General features: G+C 40.2%; 1 protein-coding gene across 1 annotated transcript in view; it reads left to right on the top strand.

The window, feature by feature from the left end:
• The first annotated feature begins 832 nt into the window (after positions 1-832).
• The window catches only part of MFSD6 (major facilitator superfamily domain containing 6), a 74346-nt gene continuing 50565 nt past the window's right edge, over positions 833-24613 (top strand). The window contains exon 1 of the mRNA XM_029225751.1: positions 833-1029. The gene's annotated coding sequence lies outside the window, so the exon portion shown is untranslated. The remainder of the gene's footprint in view (positions 1030-24613) is intronic.

Here is a 24613-nt window from a genome sequence, read left to right as displayed (position 1 = left end):
GCGCGCCTCCCCGGCAGGGCTGGGGCGGCGGGTCCCCCGGGGCCGCCAGGTCTGGCGGGAGGCCGGGAGGAGAAGCCGCCGACGCATCCGCCGCCGCCGCAGGAGGCGGAGCGCTGCACCTGGCGGCGGGTCCTCGGCGCTCAGCCCTGAAACGGGTCCAGCCGGTAGCGAGCGGCGGAGGCCAGGCCAGAGGAAGAGGAGGAGGAGGAGAGAAGGTCGCGCCGACCGGTGCGCTCGGCTCGCCGCTCCCGGTCCCCCCACCGGCCCGCATCCCTCCGCCGCGCCGCGCCCCGCCCCGCCGCAGTTCCCGAGGAACCAGTGACCCGCCCGAGATGGTGAGCGCCGTCTCGACAGCCGCCGCCCCGGCGCCCGGAGCCGCCGCCCCGTGCCCGGGGGAGATGGCTCCCCGCGCCCCGCGCAGCTGAGCTCCCGCCGCCGCCGCCGCCGCCGCCGCCCGCCGCAGGTGAGTCGGAGCCCAGCGCGAGGGGGAAGGGGGCGCGCTCGGCGGGGCGGCGGGGTAGCCCCACCCTGGGCTCCCCTGCAGGGGCCGGGCCCGGCCGGAGGGCGAGGAGCCCCCTGCGGCGCGCACACCTGCAGTCGCTGAAAGGCTTCCGAGGAGGGGCCCGGCCCCAGGGCGTGGGGGGGTGTCTCCGCTCCCAGCGCCGCTCGCCCGCTACTGTCTCCCTCCCCTTGGATCCCGAGTCGGTTGTCATCTTTTGGGGCGCTGAGGGCAGCTACAGCCTGCACCCCCGGTGCGCCCAGCGCGAGCAGTACTTCCGCAAACGTAACTGCAGTCGGGAAAACAAAGGCGCTGCCCAAGGAAGCCGTCGCCGGGCGCCGGCAGCAGCCAGGGTGCCGGGTGAGGGCTGCGCCCCAGTGCCCAGGCCCTTGTCGGCCTGGCCGCACTCGCGCCCTTGCCATAACCGTCCTCGGGAGAAAGAGGGAGGCGAGAACACCAGACAATCCGAGTGCAGGGACGTAGCTCCTTGGGTGGCAAGAGGAGGAAATTGACAGCGTTTGCTTACCCAGGTGAATAAATACGCAAAATACCTCTTTCCCTTGCCTGCTATCATCCTGGGAGAAATTCCCCGCCTCCGTGCTGCTTTACTTCAGCCTGGCCTAACATGTCCCTAGAGCCATTTTGAGATAACAGTCGGGGTTTCTAGTCCTTTGGGGTCCTTTGTGTACCCTACACGGCTCCCTGTAAATTTAAGTAGGAGGGTGAAAAATTCCAAATGCGATTTTCCCCTTCATTTATCCCATCTGCACGTGGACAGGCAGGTGGATTCATTACCCTTAAGGCCAGCACACGGTGCATTTCGCCTCTCCCACATATATTCGCAACCACAAACATTTCCTTTCATCCGAAAATCTTTAATAATTAAACATTTTACAGAGCTACTGGAACAGATAAAATCTTGCCTATTAGTAGTAGAAAAGAACCTTGAAGAGTTGAGGTTTTAATCCCAACTGGTGTCTAAATATTTTTATGCTGTTGGGCATGTCACATCTTCCTGAGCCTCAGTTTTCTCACCTGTAAAAGGAGATGGTTGGATAGTACAGTGGTCATGCTTCCCCCTAATTGTTCTAGAAGTTTAGGATTTTCTGGAAATCTAACCTTTTCAAAATAAATGAATGTAAAGGGTGGGTGGACGTACAGTTGACCAACGACATGTGATAAAAGCAGATGTGTTTTTGGTAGGCCTCTGGTGTCTGCAGAGCATCTCTTCCCCAAGACGTGGCCACTAGTCTGCTAAAGGTGCATGCATCGTTGATGGCCTTGTTAAGTAAAAGGAGAGGATAGGAAGTCGCCTCACTGGGAAGGTCGGCTTTTGACACTTTAAGCTGATGGTCATCGGCAGACACGGAAGATATTTTCAGTTATTTTGTGGTAGTCAGATGGCTTGTAAAACTTAAGATTGCTTTTAGGAGGAAGCTGGGACATTGCTGCTGAGCCCTGGGCAAGACACCCTGGGGGAGTAGGAGGAGAAAGGATCATATTTCAATAATGCATTAAAGCTACTAAGCATGTTTATAGTAATTTATTTCTATGGCACTTTCTGTATCTGTATGAATAAGGTAAATGTAAAAACATGAAGGCAAACCAAAACACAAAGATAAACGAAACAGCAAGGTTTGCAGGTATTTGGTGATATGAGGTATTGGATCACCAAGTCTAGCATATATAGTTTCTGGATTATTAACAGTAATAAGGCACTTTTTGAGCACTTAGTATGTTCAAGACACCATCTTAAACACTTAATTTCTATATCTCTGTAGATAAGTCTTGTCGCATTTTATGGATGATGAAAAGGAAGCTCGAATGGTTAAGGAACTTACACAAACCACATAATCAGTAAGAGGTGGAGTTAGGTTTGACCCCGTGTCTCTGGCTCCAAAGCCCAGGAAATTTCCACACGGTGTCCCTCCCTATTCAGGACCCATTAAGTCTCACCACCTACACAGGTGCCTTCCTTTGCTTCTTGCCTTTGAAAATTAATTTCATTTCAACATACATACATTACATATGTTAACATTTATCTGTGTAAGATAATCTATATAGTGCATATATATTTATGCATGTATGTTTACCCATTTGTTCTCACCATTTTTAGGTTGAAGGCAAGTGTAAAAATGAATATAACCAGATATATTTAGTATTAGGCTGACAGGTTTTTTGTTTGACTTCTTTTGATATTCAGTAAATCTTGATTTAGCAGTCTCATTGTAGGGAAAGGGAGAAATGCAATAGATGTAAATGTATTTGTTAGCTGCTTTGGCACATTGTCTTGGGAAAGAATCATGATATGGTAAGTGAAAAAAGGAAGAGATTTATATACAAACCATCATACAAGCACACGTATACCTTGTTGTCTCCAAACTGTTGACAGTGGCTTCCTGAAGGAAGTGGGTTCAGATGGTAAAGAGAAGAGGGTACTTTTACTTTTTACCTTATAAAGTTATGTTTGGGCTTAAAAAGCTTTTTTTTTTTTTTGCAACAAGCATTTGTTATTTCATTATAGAAACTAAAAAGAGAAACAAAAGGAATAGAATTGATTCACTTAATAAAAATCAAAAATAAGAAAAAAATTGAATGTGCCTAAACTCTGTAATGTTAGAGAAGTGAAATACGAGACTCAGGAGATCAAAGAGGAAGGTAGTATTCTGAGAATTGCATGTGTAGGAGCAAAGGGTGACCAGTCTTGGATGACTAAGTTTTACCTTTTCTAACAGTATCTATAGGGTGTTCTACAGCACTCCCAATTTTCCTAACCAATGAGAATGCTTTGGTGCACACACTCCAATTTACCTGCTGGATAGGGTGATAGGAATTTCTTCCTGCTCTTGCTAGTGGTGGCTGTCTTTGGAAGCATAATTGTTCTTTATGTAGAAGGTAGGAGTAGGAGAAATAAATTTATCTGCTGTGTCATTTCCTGAAATTACGGCATTCTGGATGACTTCAGGTGTAATTATTTTTAGTAACATAATTTCAGGAGCAGGAAGTTGTCAAGTTAATCTAGCCCGATGCATATATAAACATATATATGTATAGATACATATACATGTGCATATATGTACATAATCTTGTCTGATGTGTATATATACATACCGATGTATATATACAAATCCCACAATTCTGTTTTATGTAATACTGATAAAAATCATTGCTTAGAATCCTTAAAAATTAATAATTTCCCTGCTCAGACTTAGAAATCCAGAATCAAATACATTCAGACTTTTCAGAATCAAGAAAACACATTCTTCCTTGTGTTTTGTACCCAAAGGAAAAGTGAATAAATAAGGTTGGTTCATTATAAACGTAATAGGCAATAACGAGAAAAACATAATTGTAAAATTATTTTGCAGAAGAGATATTCTGACAATTTTAGGTGTCATCCAACGTTTCATTTAAGATTCTAATTATGTTTTGGGCTGAGGGAAATCTCAGGCTTTTGATTTAGGAAACTTTGTTGCTCAGTAGGTTCTCTTTAAACCCAGAAATCAAGTGCAAAATCCTACCCTAGTACAAAGCCAGTTTCGGTAAAACCTTTTCCTCAAAGCAAAATGAATGTGTCATTTCCCAGTGCACAGCATTTTGGATTCCTGGGAAATGCAGACGTACACATCTGCTGTGAATTCTGTGTGGGGCAAAGAAAACACCCTTAATGTCTCCATCAGGAACGTTCCATTTGGATATGATTCCTCCGTGTTTAATTACCCAACATTAGCTGTCTTTGGCCATTTATTCTACTTTACTGGCATTTTGGAGGGTGAGAATGCCTGTGTCAGCCTGATTTGTTGTCCTAAATCCTGAATGCCATGTTATCCAGTACTTAGCCCTATTGTTGGGTTTCAGTAACTTTGCTTTGTAGCTGGTTTTCCTTCTCTGTATTTATAAGACACTTATTTACTGCTTTGTAAAATGGCATTGTTTAAGTTACTTGGCTGGGTAGCTTTTGGAAACTATCAGAGCCATTTGCTAAGATATTGATTTATTGGCGCGGAGCCCAATAGAAAACTAAACCAAACCAAACCAAATAAAAAATGTGGAACACCTAAACTTTGAACCTGTATACTAATATGTGTCTGCTATAGCTATTGCAACTCTGGTTGCTAGTTTGTGGCTCTAAATAGCATGCAAACACACACACACACACACATACACACACACACACACGCACACACGCACACACCGCTACCTCAGCACCAACAAAAAATACCCCAAATGTTGTATATTAAAAGTAGCTTTCATCTGCTTTTGTCCACTGTAATGTGAATATGGCTGAGCCATAGATGTGCTGATGATTGTGTTGAAGAGATGTTAAGGTTTGGAAATGTGAATGACTGGCCTGTATTACCTTGTGACCTGGTGGTCCTGCTGTATTTAGGAATGGGAGAGAATGGGGCAAAGATGGGAAGAAATCTAGGCTCTTACAAAAACCGTATTCCAGAGATATAAGAGAGGATTGAGTAAAGGATGGCCGAGACATCTTTTTTGACATTTGTTCTGGCCTGTGTTTGAGTAGGGGAGACAAATTCAGGGAATGATGTGCAAGTAGAAAACAGGGAAGTCCAGCTTTGAATGACTCTGAGGAAATGTTTTGATGTGAGACCAAGAGTGGAACTTGGGGGAGAGGGAGATGGGACGTTATGAGTCAGCAGTGGCCGAGGGAGCTCTGGCGTGGATTTGTTGGGGATAAAAGGGGAATTGGAAAGAGGAACTGGTGTTGTCTCAACAAACTTGATTTGTGGTTAATTGTGCCTGGTGAAAGTGCGCGAGAAGCCTAGGCTAGTAGTAACTCCCCGCGTGGTTCTGTAGAGAGACCTGGGTGCCCCCCACCCCACTTTCCCCACGTGGCCACTATGGGGTGAAGAGCGGAAATGGAGCAGTAGAGTCCAGGACTCCCAGAGGAACTCTGAGCCCCAGAACAGAGGAGTGAGTCCCTATAAGCCATGTGGCGAATTCTTCTCTTATAACTGCTCTGGGCTTTTTTAGGCCCAAGGTTAAGGTAGAACACACTTGGCCCAAGGTAAATAAGGCCTTTCTCAACAGACCCAAGCCCCAAAGCCCCACACTAAACACTTAAAGCAGAACCATACAGAGCGACGTGGACACTATCTATGACTTTTTAAAGAAGTGCACTGATGTGATCCACCACAGCCAAGCTTCTGTAGCTGTTGTGGGGTGCCTTCTTTCTTCTATTTCAAAATGCTTTCTGTGGAATTGTGTTTAACTAATGAACAGGTAGACCCCACACTCACCTTTATGAGGGAGTTTGAATAAAAGAGTATCAAAGGGGTAAAATGACACACTTTTAAATTTTATTTCCCATTAATGAGGTTCCCTGTGTTTTGAAGGTGTAATATCTCTAAGAGTATCTCAGGGCTTCCCTGGTGGCGCAGTGGTTGAGAGTCTGCCTGCCGATGCAGGGGACACAGGTTCGTGTCCCGGTCCGGGAGGATCCCACATGCCGTGGAGCGGCTGGGCCCGTGAGCCATGGCCGCCGAGCCTGCGCGTCGGAGCCTGTGCTCCGCAATGGGAGAGGCCACAACAGTGAGAGGCCCGTGTACCGCAAAAAAAAAAAAAAAAGTATCTCAGAGCTCTTGTAACTGGCCCTTTCACTTGTTCCTGCTGGTGAGCAGGAATAGCACAAGGATAGGCGGACTTCAGCTGAGCAACTCCAGGTGACCTTTCAGGAACTACAGGGTCAAGGGTGTCCCAGTTATCACTCAGATACCTTGTATTTCAAATAATGCCTTTACAATATGTATTTTATTTATTTTATTATTTTTTCAAAAACTTATTTATTTTTTGGCTGCATTGGGTCTTCGTGGCTGCGCATGGGCTTTCTCTAGTTGCGGCGAGCAGGGCCTACTCTTCATTGTGGTGCGCGGGCTTCTCATTGCGGTGGCTTTTCTTTGTTGTGGCACGTGGGCTCTAGGTGCACGGCTCAGTAGTTGTGGCACGCGGGCATCAGTAGTTGTGGCTCATGGGCTCTAGAGCACAGGCTCGGTAGTTGTGGCGCACGGGCTTAGTTGCTCCACAGCATGTGGGATCTTCCTGGACCAGGGCTTGAACCTGTGTTCCCTGCATTGGCAGGCAGATTCTTAACCACTGTGCCACCAAGGAAGTCCCAAACATGTATTTTAAAAGTGATATATGCTCATTGGAGAAAAATCCAGTCAAGTCTAAGAAAAAATTAAAGTAACTCCTAATTTTACTTCTGAGAGATAACCCCTAGTAATATTTTGGTATTATTTTCATATCTTTCTCTAAAGTATATTTTGTATGAAGTACATAGATTTACAAATATAAACTCTTACAATACATACAGGTTTGTGTCTTGCTTTTTTTCACTTAATGCAGTGCACAAATCATGAGCATTTTCCCATATTCTATTAATTCTATTTAAGTTCTATTAATTAACTTCAGTTTTTCCATCCTGTGGATGTAAGTTTCTGTTTTTCTCTCATGTGGACATACCATAATTTATTTAACTGTTTCTATCACTGATTGCTCACTTTGTTTCAGTTTTGATCATTATGGTAAACATCCATACACTTAAATCCTTGCCTTCTAGAAAGACTATTCTTCTACTCTTAGTTGATGAGAGTGACTATCGATCTTCATCTTTACCAACATTGAATATTTTCATTTTCAAAAATATTGGTATGGCATGTTTATTGAAGTATCTCGTTTATTTAATGGGCGAGGTAATAAGTCTTTTTCTGAAAGAAACTGATAGCACTTGGTACCTCTCAATTTATCAGAGTCCTAACAGCATAAGAAACAAGATAATTTTAGATTACATATGCTGGAATGTGCTCAGGATATAAATGATTATTTTAGACTATAGTGTGCTTAAGGGATATAAAGAAAAGTCATTGACAGTAGCTACATGTCTATAGAAGACTGTATCCTAAACTTTGAGGTCTGTATTTTCGTCTAGACTATAAACTCGTAAAAGATAATGTCTGAGAAAGAAACACCTATAAATTTCTGTTTAGAATGCCTTGTCTTATAGATAGACTGTATACTCTTTAAGCCTCTTAAGTTTCTCAGTGTCTTAATAGTGCCAGAATAGCTACATAATAATGCCAGTCTTTTGTTGAATAAGCATTTATCAAGCACCCATTATAAATATAGCATTATTTGACATATGTAATATGTGTACTGGTGCTCTAACCCAGTGTTACAGTACCAATGCCTGGAGTTGTATTTTTATTTGTCATTATAATTCTTATTTTTCCACAGTCTACTTTTCCTGTGTTCCTAGTATTTTTAGATTTTGGACCCATAGTCCTATACTAATTGCATTTGCCCAAGCCCTTTTCTGAAAAGATTTGAAAAAAAAATTGAATGTGTGTCTGTGTGTATAGAACAAATATTCACATAACTAGGTTTAAAAATAAACCAAAAAACATTTTAATAGAATTTTAATTTCTTTTTTACTCATATATGTTCTGTATAAATTGCTTCTCAAGCATAGCACGCAATAATTTATAGAGGAAAATCTGAAACTTTTAAGTAAATAACATAGCTTTCAATATCAATCTTTAAAAAAGCCTTTGTTTTATACTTCGAAAAGATAAGAAACGAAAAAGAAAAGCTGAGATTTTTCTGTGTTAACTTCTTGGCAAAGAAACAAAAATTGTGTCTATAATCATTAAAATCGTAAATAATTTGATAATAGAGACAGTTTTCAAATGACAAGAGGTGACTTGCTGCGGCTTCTGCTTTCACTGTGGCCTGTGCCCGTGCTGACCAGGTTCCAGCCTTCCCTCTTTCTCTCCTCTTCTAACCCGGTACCTGTTCTATTACCTAGAAGGTGTTTGAAGACACCGTTGCAATGCTGGCATAGTTCTCAGGCTCCCACGTGAAAATAATTGCACTTGTAGGGTTCTCAATCTGAGAAACTGCGTAATGTTGGAAAGCTAATAGGAATTGCAAAAACATTTATTAGAGAAATAGATGTATGATGGTAGCATCAATATACATTGGAAAATGAGTGGAACATGTATGTATGACACATTTATTCAGTGCTTTCAAAGACCACTGGCAGTAACTCCACGGCTCCCACAGGCTAGAACTGTTGCCCTGGAGGAAGCCAGTGGCCGGTGAGTCCATGCCCACTTCTGTGGCTCATGGCTGGAGGGGAGTGGGTAGGGAAGCTCTGGGTGGGCTTGTCTTTCGAGAGCTGTTGCCAGCATTCCAGATTGAAAAGTAGAAAGAATTTTCCCCAATTTAAAAGTTATGCGCTTTGTAACACTGAGGTTGGCACTCTTGCTTCAGTAATCTGAGTACCACTCCTATTTGTAAGATTATTTCGGTGGGGAAATGGTTTCTAAGCCTCAGCGATTGAAGTACAATGAATATTGGAAACCCGGCCGTTCAGGAGTTTGGTTATTTTAAACAAACAATTTCATTGCCGTGTCTGGCTATTGATTTTGGTTTAGAGAGAGATGACTATGCACTGGTTCTAGTTTTAAAAAGTTTCTGTGGCCCCCTTAAATCCTTACATTGTTTTCCTTCTTGACAAATGAATGCAGAGTGTCAGCAGAAGCATATTCAATTAATTTTACTTCCTATTTTCAACACCTATTGGATTTTTTTTTTTAGTTGCAGAAACAAGATATAAATATATTTTTAAAAACCTTTTTCTTCCATGCTGTACTATGAACTGTTACTTGTTCCTCACACTGGGCTTGTTTTATTTATTTATTTTTTAACATCTTTATTGGAGTATAATTGCTTTACAATGGTGTGTTAGTTTCTGCTTTATAACAAAGTGAATCAGCTATACATATACATATATCCCCTTATCTCCTCCTTCTTGCGTCTCCCTCCCACCCTCCCTATCCCACCCCTCTAGGTGGTCACAGAGCACCGAGCTGATCTCCCTGTGCTATGCGGCTGCTTCCCACTAGCTATCTATTTGACATTTGGTAGTATTAGGAAGTTTATTTGAGAGACAGAAGGAAACGAGGTTCGGGGGCCTGCTTCAAATTTATGCTATAAGCTCTTGGCACAATATTTAATCAAAAGCCTAAAACGAATAAATAGAAATCTGCTTTCATGATGGTTGATAAGGTCTAAGGACCTACATTACAAATTTTTTATTGACATTTAAATGTGTCTTCCACAAAGTGAAAGTGAAAACCCCCTTGGCTTTTATTACTAAAACCACATTTAGGGTTAAAGTCTATGCCACGCCCCTGCGCTCCCACCCCACCCCCCATGGAAATAATTTGTTCTTTTTACCATCTTAGTAGGTGAAGGGAAATATATTAGAGTGGACTTCGTCTCCTTTCTTTCGCATTTATTATGTTACAGATATAATTAAACTGTTCCTAAGGGGGCTATATTTAAAAAAATTTTTAATATTTATTTACTTGGTGGTGCCAGGTCTTATTTGCGGCACAGGCAAGTGGGATCTTCGTTGCAGCCTGCGGCATCTTTTTAGTTGCAGCACGCGAGCTCTTGGTTGGGACATGCGGGATCTAGTTCCCTGACCAGGGATGGAACCCGGGCGCCCTGCATTGGGAGCGCAGAGTCTTAACCACTGGACCACCAGGGAAGTCCCAGGGGGCTATATTTTATTTTTTTATTTTTTTCTTAAAGTTACCATTTATTAAGAGCTTACCATGTACCAGCCCTATTAACCTGTCACATGCATTGTTTTCATCTATTCCTTGCAGCAATCCTAAGAGTTTAGTGCGAATGAGATTTACAGATTTATAAATGTAAAACCTAAGAGGTGAAGAGGTTAGAAACCTGGCCAAAGCCATGTGGCTAGTAATTGCTTCAAAACTGATCTTTCAGCCTCTAGTGCTCACCCTCTTAGTTATGACATGACACCCTTTCTAAGCACAATCAGTCCTCTTAATTGCCCAGTGAAATAGGCTGGGCTTGTGCCCCTGTTCCCAGGTGCGGACAGTGACCTGAGTGGTAACATAACTTGCCCAAAGACACCTGGTTATTTTTTTATTTTTATTTTTTCACACACACACACACACACACACATACACACACTGTATTTTATTTTTACAAGAGATAAATAGACTGACACCAAGCATTGTAAATGGATGACCACAACAAGAGCAACAATGATTGCAATTACCAAACAGGAAACACACTCATACTATGTCATAATATTGACATTCAGTCCAGTAATCCTCCACTGTAACAGCTCCTTTACTTTGCAGTGAAAATTGATTTGTATATTTTTTGCCTCTGAGTCCTTGTGGGGTTTTTTTTTTTATTCAAACAAAGTCACAAAAATTATAATCATCCTCATCAGTTCACTCAGTCCCAGGGGGCGCTATTTTAAATGAATAGTTATTTCTTGCCGTGGATACTTAATTATCATTCTAGTCCATAATCCAACGATGTGTTCTCTAATAAGCCTGTGCACCCATCCCACCTCCCAGCTAGGCTGTGGTCGTGGAAATGGATATGGATGTAAATTCATGAGCCGTGATGGATAAAATGCTAGCTGGGTTCCGGGGTTCAAGGGTGGTGCCAGGGGTTACGAAAACACTTGGGAAGAATGCTTTTGGAGTGATTGCAAAATAAGGCCCAGCATTGTAATGAAATATCATTCCCTGGAATGAGATCACAGCCACCACCACCACCGAATGTTGCTATGTTGCTTTTGAGTTAGAAAAATGCTTTTTCATACATTATTTCATTTAAGCCCTAGCACCCCTCTGAGAGTTAATTGACTCTGGTTTGTGTTTTTAGTCTCCATTTTACAATGAGGAAAGGGAGGCTCAAAGAGGCGGTGCTTTGTCAAAGCCAGGAGAGCAACTGAGACTTCTCTCTGCACTTCCTAAAATTAATGTCTGTCACCTTAAGCTTTAGTAAAATCTTATGTGTATTTTGCCATCAGGTATTTGTCAAAAATAGCCAATATTTATTGAGCGCTTACAAGAGTAAAGGGCAGTATGCTAAGTACTGGATTCCTCCCTCAAAGAGTTTATAATCTAGTTGGGCAAACAGGAAATATCTATAAAAATAGCAATAAAATTACCCCTATGTCATGCAACAGCTCAGGTGTGGGAGTAATCTTCAGAAGTAGAGGAAGGAGTTAGGAAAATACTGCAAGTTTATTCTATTTCCAGATGTTATAAAAAATTACCTTAGATTCAGTTCATAAAGTACTGTCTAAAATGATTCCATCACAGGATATCAGTATTTGCAATTAGTGTTACACTAAAATAGAAGGTCAGATGTTAGGGAATCCTTAGTAGAGGTTGCAGTGGCAGAACCCAGCCAGTCTGTTTTCCACACTGAAGCTATAATGATCTTTGTAAAATACAAATGTGGCCCTTCTACTCTCCTGTTCAATTCTCTTTGGAGGCTCCCCATTATACTCAAAATACGTAATACGCACAAGTTCTTACGTATCAGGCACTGTGCTAAGAGCTCAACACACATTATCCTTTTTCATCCTCATGGCTACCCTAACAGAAAAATATTATTATGTTCCTTATTTTGTATATGAGGAAGAGTAAGACTTAGAGAAATTAAAAGCTTTCCCAAGGCCACAGAACTCGACAGTGGCCGAGCTAGGATCCCTATCTCGGCCAGTCTCTCACTCCCGACTCAGGAACCCCTTGGCATTGTGCAGAAGGCCTTTCTTGATCAGCACCTTCCATGGTCCTCCTTTGTGGGTTACGCTTACTCATCTGCTAAGGCTCCCCTTAAGGCCCCACCCCAGAGACTCCTGTGTCACCCGTGCTTGCACCTATTTTAACATTTGGCACAGCAGGTTATGGTTGTGGAGAGACCCCTGCCTCTCTCTCTCCACTGGATTTGATAGCAGGGACTACGTCTTTACACCATTTGAATTATTGATCACCAAGCATGCATCCCATCTAATGGTTGGTGTTAAATTCATGCTTGTGGGATTAAAAAAAAAAGCATGTCTTTATCTTCACTATAACTCTGTAATGTAGTGTTTTGTATTCTACCCAGTCATCCCTCAGCTTGATACTTGAGGGCATCTGTAATCTATTGCTGTTTGCTAGCCTCGTTTGCCCTTCAGCCCCAGTATTAACCTTGTAAGGATCTCCTGCTGTCTTTTCTTTCCCGCATCCTGGAGTAGTTTTTCCATCCTTTGTCTAAGGCAAATTGTACACATCTTTCAAGGTTCAAGTTGAGTTCCTCATTCTCGTGACAACTCCCATCTGGAGTTTGGACTCTCTACTCTGAACTCCAGAAGCACCCCTGTTATCAGTAACATTTTTGGTTAATTATGCAGTGTTCTGTGACTTCTCTTGTATTATTCCTCTGACTTGTCATTTAAATCTTCCTTGTGTTTTGGGCTCACCTTGTCAACTATAAAGTCTTCGAGCCCCAGGACCTCTTTGTCTAGTAGCGGCACGGTGGGTTGACAGGCAGGACCTGCTAAGAGCACAGACCGTCTGGATTTGAATCCCAGCTCTGCTGCATATTCCCTACGTGACGTTGGGGTAATTATTTACCTTCTTTGTGCCTCAGTTTCCTCATCTGTAAAGTGAGGAAAGTAATCATGTTTACCCCAGAGAACTGTTGTGAGGAATAATGAGTTAGTACATTTTAAGCCCATAGCAAGTGTTGTTTAAGTGTTGTGGTGGTGTAGTTAGTAATAATAGTGAGAATAATATAGCCCACTGAAAACTCTTATTAAAATACAAAAATGTTGTCAAAGGGGGACAACCACAGGCTGTGAATTAACCACTGTATGGATCAGTTTGTCACCTAGCAGACAAGTTTTGCTGTGAGCCTGGGAAAGGTCCATCAAGAATGACAAGGACAGCAGGTTCTGGGTTCTGGGAAGAGTTTCAGTCCAAGTGGAATGCTGTCGCTAGCAGCTGTGGGGAGCCTGTGGGTGTAGCACTGAGTGCCCGCAGGGCCCAAACTAGACTCCGGAGAATCGGGGCTGACAAAACTAGAGCTAGTTTGATTCTTTCACAATTTGATGTAGCCATAAAGGAGCCACGTCAAAATGCTCCAAAAGGAAGAGGAAGGTCCCAAAATAGTCATTCAGCTTTGCACACCTTAATGCCCTTGTAGCATGTGTAACTGTTGTAAAACCAACCTTATATTTCTTTTTCATGACATTGGCTAAATGTGTAGCAGATGCTAAAGCAATCCTTATTGAGAAAAGATGTGTTGCAATTGAAATTGAGCGCTGTGCTTCTGAGGAAAGCGCTATTCTGGGAAATGCTGGGGGTCGAACTGAATGTTCACAGTACAGTATGTAAATACCAGGATGCGAAGGCTTATTTAGAGGAGCTTCTGTATGTCTATGTTGGGAATACATTGCAGCAGTGATTAGAGTTCTGCTCTGAGATTCACATTGCTCAGAGGCATAGAGAGTGGTCAGTAAGAGTAGACAGGGTAGAGCTATAGCTCTGAGGGTTCAGGAAGTGGATTTGCCCATTTTGCAGCTTCAGTCCTGGTCTCTGGGCAACATCGTGTTGATAGCTGTGGTGCCAGGAGGAATGTCCCTTCTGTGTAATCCAGGGATTGTTTCCTCTCCATCACTGGTAGTTATGTCACTGATACATTAGAGCACACATTATCATAGCGTTGGCAGATCTGACCTTTGGCAATTATTATTCCAAGGAATATATTCAGGTTTAAGATTTTCTTTCTTCAAAAGTTGAATCCATCTCCATACTCATGTATTTGTGGATAACTCAATGTAATTTTGAGCAGCTTTAATTTAAATATTTAATGAAGAAAGCTATCAATTTTAACAAGAATGATTTCATCACCCCTCATCAATAATTCAGAAATAGCTGCTATTTTTTAATGACTCAGTGTAGGTACCAGTAGAATGAATGCCCTTCCAGGTTTTTAAAGGCTGTGTTATATATGTTCACAGTAATGATGTTGATTACTATCGTTAAAGAGTGCCAAGTGAGAAAGCTTTTCTAAAAAACAAACAAAAGCCCTTCTTATCCAAGTAGGATTAACTGCAAACCTGTAATATAGGTTTTTCTAGAGAAATTCATAGATTTATTTCTGTTTATAAATTGAAATGTCTTCTCTCTTTTTTAAAGTTTCTTTAAAAAAAATCTTTAAGATTCAGAAGTTTAAAACAAAATATTAGCTTAATGGGTTCATGTTGGTGGACTATTAAATAAAAAAAGTCTCCCCTAGATTTGTAAACAGGTTAAGTACTTCATACAGCATGTAAATATAAATATTCTAACTTCTCCTTATACTTACTCTATCAATCCTTATGGCAAATTAAATGTAATCTAAGTCATCCAAAGCATGCCCTGCTTTGGGACATATTTTAATTTTATTAAAATGCAGAGGTTTTTGGGGGGTTCATTTGTTTCTTTTTTGTCCCTGATCCTTTGATTACACAGATGACTGTAGTTATACTTTATTTTGTTTCTCTGTTCACAATGTGATTATTTCAGTTCCTTTTCATCAGTATCTAAATATGACCTGAAAATATTGAGTCTAAACACTCATGTCCAGAGTTGAAACTAAAAGTTTTTGTTTGTTTGTATTTTTAGATTTGAAATTCATATAGAAGTTATTGAATGTGACATTCATATAAAAGGTACTGAATGCCATATTACAGGAACATTTTCTTCACTACTTTGCATTTGTTGATATTTTGACAACTACTTAACATCTGGACTCATGTTAACAAGAGAAACTTTGCATAATTAAATAATTAAAAATCATTTGAATCAGATGGAGAGGAATGAGTGGTTTAGGGGAAGTCACTCATCAAGGTTTAAATCAACCTCCTAATGTAATATATTTTGCAGCTTTGAATGAGCATTTGGGGGTTGATTCAGTTCTTCATCATCACTTGAACAATTTGGGAATTATGCTTTTTAAAGGTAACTTTGTGTCCTTCTCTGACCTACTTGTTATAGAAGCAGCAGTTGATTTATGGAGGATAATTAAATAAAAGCCACCTGACAAGAATTCATGCAGTCAGCATTCCTTCTGTACAATTCTGAAAACTATTTTTAGTCTGTGAGAGAAAGATACTAGCAGCTACTTTTGATTATCTTGTACCAAGACAAAGCCCATGTGACTGCATATTTCTTTTTTAGCTTTGATTTTTATTTTTTAGGTGAGTTATGCATGTACAAAGCTTTTTAAAAAAAATTACCAAGTTTACAAGACTTGTTTCTTTTTTTTTTTAAATCAGACTTCTACGACATCCCTCCTCATTTTCCCTCCCAGAGGCAACTACATTCTCTGTCTTTAAGGTGATTATTTTGATATTCACCAGTGCATTTTGAAATAAAAAGCTTGTATTCTTAATTCATGATTTTTAAATGTAGGCATTATCTGTTGTCTTCCCACTACGGAAGATACAGAGTTACTCTCCATGCTGTCCCGGCTCTCTGTGCCCATTCAGCCTTCTCATTTCCCTATCTTCCCCATATAGTTACGTGGCAATTTTGGTTAGTTCAGTAGCCCTTCCTTACATTAGTATGACTATGTGATCGAAGCTGAGACATGTAGTAAACTATGATTATTTTTCTTTTCTTGTGCAACTTTTTGTTTTCCTGTAGTGTTTTGTTTACCTTTCTCTAAACTTACCAGTAATTCATCCCTAAACTCTTCACCAGTGGTCTAAATTTCCTCTTAGGACATTCAGATCTATTGGTATTCTGCCGGTGTCACTTTGCTGACAAAGCCTCTCCTGGAGCCTGCACACCTGACCCAGCTACACTGGCCGCCTTTTGTGTCATCCTGGGATCTCCAGTCACCAGCATGCCGTATGCCCTTTGCCTCTCTCCTATGTTAGTTCTCTTATTTTCTAAATTCCATGTCTTACTCTCTCTTGTTTTATTCCCTTGTTTTGGCAGTGCACAACCTGAGAAAGGGTATATGAGAGGTACATTTTTTTTTGAGAAATTGCATATGTGAAATGTCTTTCTTTTACCTATAAACTTGAATGATAATTGGGTTGAGTACAGCTTCCAGTGTTGTTGTTGAGATATCTGAAGCCATTCTGGTCCCTGATCCTTAGTATGTGACACATTTTATTCTCTGAAAGTTTGTAGGGTCGTCTCTTTGTCCTAATGTTCTGAAAGCTTGATTATGTACTTTGGCTTGGATGTATTTTATCCACTGTGTTAAGTACTCCGTGGTCATTTCAGACAACTCATATATCTTTCAGTTCTGAGAAATTTTCTTGAATTAAAAAGATTCCTATCTCTCAATTTTCTCTATTTTTCTCTTGGAGTTCCTGTTTTTTAGGTACTTGACTTTCTGGGTGATCCTATATTTGTCTTGTCTTTTCTCTGCTAGTTTCAGCTCTTTTCTTTTTCGCTTCATATTTTAAGTTCTTTTTTTGTTGTTGAAAAATAATATAGTTCACTGACTTTTTATAACGTGAATACTTCCATTTAAAAAAGATCCAGATAAAAACAAAAACAAAAAACGCCAAAACCCCCAAATTATCAGGACCCAAGAACTCCTTCTAGCTACTACCTTACCCAAGGGTAATTACTATCTTGAATTTTTTTAATTAATCTTTTTTATTCTGAGATAATTATAGATTCACATACAGTTATAAGAAATAATACAGATATAGACCATTTATCCAGTACCCACTTTCCCCCAGTGGTAACATCTTGCAAAACTTTAGTATAATAGCACAACTAGGATGCTGATGTTGATACAGTCAAGATACAGAACATTTTTATCACCACCAGATCCCTCATGTTGCCCTTTTGTAGCCGCCTCCACTTTCCTCCCACCTCTACTTGCTACTGAACCCCTGACAATCACTTATATGTTCTCCATTTCAATAATTTTGTCAGTCTGAGAATGATATATGAATGGAATCATACAGTGGATAATCTTTTGAGATTGGCTTTTTTCACTCTTTATAATTCTCTGGAGATTCAATCAGGTTATTGTATGTGTCAATCATTTATTCCTTTTCATTTTATAGTTTTATTTTATTTTATTTTATTTTTTTGGTACGCGGGCCTCTCACTGTTGTGGCCTCTCCCGTTGCGGAGCACAGGCTCCGGACGCGCAGGCTCAGTGGCCATGGCTCACGGGTCCAGCCACTCCGCGGCCCGTGGGATCCTCCCGGACCGGGGCACGAACCCGTGTCCCCTGCATCGGCAGGCGGACTCTCAACCACTGCACCACCAGAGAAGCCCTATTCCTTTTTATTGCTGAACAGTTTCCCATGGTACGGAGGTACCAGTTTGTTTAGCCATTCATCCATGAAGGACATCTGAGTTACTTCCAGTTTTTGGCTATTACAGATAAAGATGCTGTAAACATTTGTGTACAGGTTTTTGTGTGAAAATAAGTTTTCAGTTCTCTGCGGTAACTGCCCAGAAGTGCAGTTGCTGGGTCACGTGGTAGTCACGTTGTTTGGATTTATAAGAAACTGCCGAACTGCTTTGCAGAGTGGCTGTACCATTTTACATCCCCAGCAGCAATGTATGAGGGATTTAGTTTCTCTTTATCCTTGTCAGAATTCGGTGGTGTTACTATTTTTATTTTAGCTAGTCTTATAGGTGTATAGTGATGTATCATGTTTTTAATTTACATTTTCCTAACGGTTAATGACAATGAACATCTTTTCGTGTGTTTATTTGCATCTGTATATCCTGTATGTTCTCTTTGGTGAAATGTCTCTTCATGTCTTGTCTGTTTTCTAATTGGATTGTTTGGTATATTTTCCGTTGAGTTTTGAGAATTCTTTACATATTCTAGATACTAGCCCTTTGTTGAATATGTGGCTTGCAAATGTTTTCTCCCAGCTTATAGCTTGTTTTTTCATTCTTTTAATAGAGCCTTTCACAGAGCAAAAGTTTTAAATTTTGATAAAGTCTAATTTTCATTTTTTCCTTTTTTGAGTCATGCTTTTGGTGTTAAGTCTAAGAATCGTTTGCCTAGCACTAGAACCCGAAGATTTTCTCCTAGGTTTTTTTTTCCTAAAAGTTTTACATTTAAATCCATGAATCCATTTTGAGTGAGTATTCATATAAGGTATGAGACTTAGGTTGACATTCATTTTTTGCCTATTGATGACTAATTGCACCAGCACTATTTGTTGAAAAGTTTTTTATCTTTCTCCCATTGAATTGTTTTTGCATCTTTGTCAAATATCACTTGGACATATTTTTGTGGATTTATTCCTGGGCTCTCTGTTCTGTTCCATTGATCTATGTGTCTGTTCTTCCACCATTACCACATAGTGGTGATTAGTATGTGGCTAAGTAATAAATCTTCTTTTTCAAAATTGCTTTAGCTATTCAAGTTCCCTTTCCTTTTCAGATAAATTTTAGAGTAATCTCACCTATATCCACAAAAAAATCTTGTTGGGATTTTGATAGGGACTGTGTTAAAACTGTATATAAATTTGAGGATAATTGAAGTCTTTACTGTGTTGAGTGTTCTACCCCATGAACATGGTATGGTTCTCCATTTATTTAAATTTTTAGTTTCTTTTATCAGCATTTTGTAGTTTTCAGCATACAGTCCTGTACATGTTTTGTTAATTTATACTGAAATATTTCTTCTTTCTAGAAGCTTTTGTAGCTTTTTTGGGATTTCCTACATAGACAGTCATGCCAACTGCAAATAGAGACAGTTTCTTCCTTTTTGATCTGTATGCCTTTTGTTTCCTTTTCTTTCCTTATTGCACTGGCTAGAACTTCCAACACAAAGTTGCATAAGAATGACGAAACCAGACAGTCTTCCCTTCTTCCCTATCTTAGAGAAAAAGCATTCAGTCTTTCACCATTAAGTGTAATGTTACCTGTGGGTTTTGTTTTTTTTTTTTTTTTTTTTTTCGGGGCACGGGGGCCTCTCTTTTTTGTTCTCTCTTCTTTTTTGGGGCACGCGTCCGGACCCACAGGCTCAGCGGCCATGGCTCCCGGGCCTAGCCGCTCCACGGCATGTGGGATCTTCCTGGACTGGGGCACGAACCCGTGTCCCCTGCATCGGCAGGCGGACTCTCAACGACTGCACCACCAGGGAAGCCCCTCTGTGGGTTTTTGTAGGCGATCTTTATCAAGTTAAGGAGGATTCCCTTTATTCCTATTTTTCTGAGACTTTTCCTGAATGAGTGTTTAATTTTGTCAAATGCTTTTTTCTGTATCAATTAATAGGATCATGATACTTTTTTTTCTTTACCTTGTTTATATGGTGGATTACATTGATTGATTTTCAAATATTGCACCAGCATTGCATCCTTGGAATAAATCCCACATGGTCATATGCACAGTTCTTTCTACATATTGCTAAATTTTCTTTTCTAACATTTAGTTAAGGATTTTTGTGTCTGTGTTTATAGGGATATTGGTCCATAGTTTTCTGGGTTTTGGACTTTTTTTCTGGACACAGGAGTCTCACTTGATAATTCTTTTCTTTCGGCATTTAAAAAATATTGTATTCCTTCTGGTTTCCATGGTTTCTGATAAAAAATCTGGTATCATTTGAATAGATTTTCCCCTGTTGGTAAGTTGTGATTCCTGTCTCTGCCATCAAGATTTTTTCTTTGTCTTTGGTTTTTATAGTTCGACTATGATGTGTCTTGGTGTGGGTTTTTCTTGTTTAGAATTCATTCAGCTTCTTGAATCTGTAGGTTTATGTCTTCTGCCAATTTGAGAAGTTTTCAGCCTTTATTCCTTTGAGTAATTCAGTACTGCCCTTTTCCTCTTCTCCTTCAAGGACTCTGATGACATTAATGTTCAATCTTTTGTTATAGTCCCAAAGGTTCTTGAGGCTCTGTTCATTTTTTTCAGTCTATTTTCTTTCTGTTGTTCAGATTGTATGATTTCTATTATTCTTTCAGCTCACTGATTCTTCCCTCTCTCTCCTCCATTCTGCTGTTGAGTGCATGCATTGAGTTTTTCATATTTTGGTTATTGTATTTTACAGTTCTAAAACTTCCATTTTGTTTTTCTTTATATATTATATTTCTTTGCTGAGACTTTCTTGCTTCAGTTTTCTATTTTTTTCATTTGTTTCAAGCATGTTTGTAATTGCTTGTTGAAGCATTTTTGATAGCCGTTTTAAAATCCTTGTTACCTTATTCTAACGTTCCTCTCATTTTGGTGTTGGCATCTACTGTCTTTCTTCACTCAGTTTGAGGTCTTCCTGATTCTTGGTATGACGGTTTTTTTAATTGAAACCTGGACACTTTGGGTTTTATGTTGTGAGACTCTGGATCTTACTTAAGCCTTCTGTTTTAGCTGGATTTTTTCTGACACTGCTCTGGCAAGGGAATGGGAGACGCTGCCTCATTACTTCCAGATGGAGGTAGAAGTCCAGGTTCCCCACTCAGTCTGTGCTGACGCCTGCAGTAGAGATGGGTGTTCTGGCTCATGATTAGGTGTCCACTGGTACCTCCCTGGCTGGGATGGATAGGAGTGCCTTTTTACTGCTCCCCACATGGCCTCCCGTGGATACCACAGTGGAGGTAGGGGGAGTAATCTTGTTACTGCTGGGTGGTGGTGAAAGTTCTGACTCTTCACCGGGCCTCCTCTGACACCACCTCAGTGGGGAAAGGGTGCCTTGTTAATCTGACAGTTGGGGTGGAAGTCCAGATTCCCCATTTGGCCTTCACTGACACTGCTGTGGGGATGTGGCCTCATTACCACCTAGCAGTGATGAAAGTCTCAGCTCCATACTTGACCTTCTCTGACACCAACCTGGCTGAGGGGTTGGGGTGCTCTGTTATAGCTGGTGAAGGTGGAAGTCTAGGTTCCCCATTTGGCCTTTGCTAGTAGAGGTGGGAGTGGGACATGCTTTTCTTTCTCTGTGGTACTTAACTGGAATAGAGCAATTATCTATAGCTTTCTGGTTTTCTAGGCTGCCCTTTCCTGGTTTTTTGGCTGGAAAGGCCCAGTTTTTTTTTTTTTTTGGTCCATCCTCATTAATGTTTCTGAGTTCTTTAGCCCCACTCATCGTTGTGTTGTTCTTTGGGTATCAAGGCCCCCAGAAGGTCTGCCTTTTTCTGCCTACGTTTTAGAGTCTTCTATGTTTGTTTTATATATAATGTCCAAGATTTTTAGTTGTACTTAGCAGGAGCAGTAAGGAAAAGTATATCTACTTCATCTTCTCAGAAGCAGAAGTCTACCTGGCTTATAACAGCATAAATTAGTTTTGCCAACTTTTGAACTCTGTATCAGTGGAATCATGTAGTATATGTTCTTTTGGCTTTTGCCTCTCTCATTCCACATTATGTTTGTGAGATTTATCCTTGTCATTGCACATGTTTGTAGTTTTTTCATTTTTATTGCTATATGGCATTTCATTGTATGGATATAATACAACTCATATATTCTGCTGTGGACAGGTTGCTCCCAGTTTGGGGCTATTAAAATTGTCCTGAACATTTCTGTAGATATCATTTGGTGAATATATTACTATTTAATATACATACCTTAGACTTGTCATGGGCTATACATTCAGGTTTAATAGCTATTCCCAAACAGTTATTAGTGTATCACTTTACACTCCCACCAGCAATATATGAGAGTTCCAGTTGCTCCACATCCTCACCAACACTTGGTATTATTTGTCTTATTCATTTTTCCCATTTTGGAGGTATGTTACATTATTGCATTCTGCCTTTAATTTGCTTTCACTGCTCACTTTAGTCAAGTTGAGCATCTTTTTATATATTTATTCACCATTTGCATAAGCTCTTTTGTGAAGTGCCTCTTCAAATCTTTTGCTCATTTTTCTTATTGGGCTACTTGATATTTTCCTATAAATTTTAAGAAGGATTCTTTATATATCAGATACATTCTTGTGTCAAATATATATAACATTCACCCTCACCAGAATACCTTCTCCTACTATTTGCCTTGCCATTTCAGATTTAATGTTGCCTTTTTATGAACAGAAGCTCTTGATTTTAATGTACTCCAATTTATTTTTTTCTTCCTTAATGCTTAGCACTTTTTATGTCCTATTTAATAAATCTTTTTTCTATCCTAAGATCTTCAAGATGTTTTTCTGTGTTTTCTTCTAAAAATTATGTTATTTTATCTTTTACTTTTAGATATACAATTCATCTGGAATTGATTTTTATATGACATGAGGTCGAGGTATCTGTTTATTGTTGTTTTTGTTTTTTCTAAGTCACCTCAAATTTTCCTTTCACATCATCTGTTAATTTTTCATTTGTGCTCTTTTTTCTTTTTCTTTTTTTAAAAATAAATTTATAAATTTATTTGGCTGTGTTGGGTCTTCATTGCTGCGTGTGGGCTTCCTCTAGTTGCAGCGAGTGGGTCTACTCTTCGTTGCAGTGCGTGGGCTTCTCATTGTAGTGGCTTCTCTTGTTGTGTAGCATGGGCTCTAAGTGCGTGGGCTTCAGTAGTTGTGGCTCATGGGCTCTAGAGTGCAGGCTCAGTAGTTGTGGTGCACAGGCTTAGTTGCTCTGCGGCATGTGGCATCTTCCCGGACCAGGGCTCGAACCCACGTCCCCTGCTTTGGCAGGCGGATTCTTAACCACTGCGCCACCAGGGAAGTCCGTGTGCTCTTTTTTCTATAACACATTTTTATACCTTTTTTTTTTCATTTAAGCATTCCTTTTATTCCTTCCTCCTCCTCCTTAAAAAATATGTATTATCTTACTTTTATTTCATAGTTGCATTTCTTTTCCTATTTCTAAAGATATTAATAATATATTTTAAAAAATATTTTCCTCCTCACAGAGCTTCTGTTTTCTCCATATTGATTTTTTCCCCTGTTTGTTTCGGTTCTATCTTTCCTGGAAGAGACTTTCCTCAAATACCTTGTAATTCTCGGTGACTGCTCATATTTAGTGGCAGGGCTAGATAAGACTCTGAACTCCTGTGTGGAGTGATTTGGTTGGGTTCTTTAGTTGGGGAGGCTTCAATATCAAGATTGAGAGGTCATTTCTCTCGGGCTAGTCAGATTCTCCCTGGAAGAACCTTCCAGTTCTTGCCAGCCTCTGGGAGGATGAAAGCCTTGGAGGATAAAAGCCTTGCCAGCCTCTGGGAACCTAGTGAGGTAAGTGGGATGGAGGCTGGAGTCGGGGCCAGGGCTTGAATCTAGGATGTGTATGTTCACTTAATGCCCCCTGTTTTCAATATGGCACCCCTACTCTCAGCTGTTCCTGTTGCTCTATGGCTCAAGAACCTCTGTTTCATCCTCTCCAGAGGGAAAAACCTCTAGTTGTTTGGCTAGCTATGTGGAGTGGAGAAGGGAATTGAGCATTCGGAGTTGGGGGTCCAGACTTTCAATTAACTCTGTTAATCAAGCCCCCCTCAAACACAAGCCCCCCTCAAACACACACACTCTTACTTGCAGATAAACCTAATATGGCCAACCCATGAGCCTTTGAGGGATTCCGAGGAACAAATTGTATTAGTTCTTGCTTCTCCCATTGTCAACCAGGGTTTCAGCTTTCTCAGATTTACCGTGATTTACCAATTTTCTATGTTCTGGCTTCCAGAATTTTATTTTATTGCTATTATGTACCCTTTAATTTTCCCAGCTTGGATTATGACTTTAAAAGTGTGTGTGTGTGTGTGTGTGTGTGTGTGTTGTTATTTTAGTTGGATTTAGGGATGGAGTAAAACCAGATGCACTCAATCTGCCATTTTTACCTAGAAGTGTCATATAATTTTATACGTTTTAAAAACAAATATTTCTTTCAAGTTTGAGCTCAAAATGAAATTAATTTAGAAAATGAGTCCAAAGGAGAATTGCCGTTCTTTTCAGGTAATGAAAGAGAATTGGAGCTGCTGACTTGGGTAGGTAGAGGCAATAATGATGAAAGAAAAATAAGTAGAGAACATTGAGGAAAACCTTTTAGTATGATTTGGGAACTAGAGAGAGGTGATGGTTGCACAACACTGTGAATCTACTAATTCTACTAAATCATTTACTTTAAAATGGTTAATTTTATGTTATATTAATTTTACCTCAAATAAAAAAATTTTAACATAAGAAAAAGAAATACATGAACGTTTTCAAAGCTTATAGCTACGTTAACACCTGGCTTTGGGGGTAAAAGATAAACTGACTTATTACACAGGCCTCAGTAAATTATGTTTCTGTTGTCTGCCTAGGAGCTATATAGAGATTTTAAAATGTTTACAAGCATGATTCTGGAAGATCTTC

The sequence above is a fragment of the Monodon monoceros genome, unplaced genomic scaffold (genome assembly GCF_005190385.1).
Source record: "Monodon monoceros isolate NGI ecotype Baffin Bay Population unplaced genomic scaffold, NGI_Narwhal_1 Super_Scaffold_16, whole genome shotgun sequence".
Lineage (NCBI taxonomy): Eukaryota > Metazoa > Chordata > Mammalia > Artiodactyla > Monodontidae > Monodon > Monodon monoceros.
This window is presented reverse-complemented; position numbering and strand designations above follow the sequence as displayed.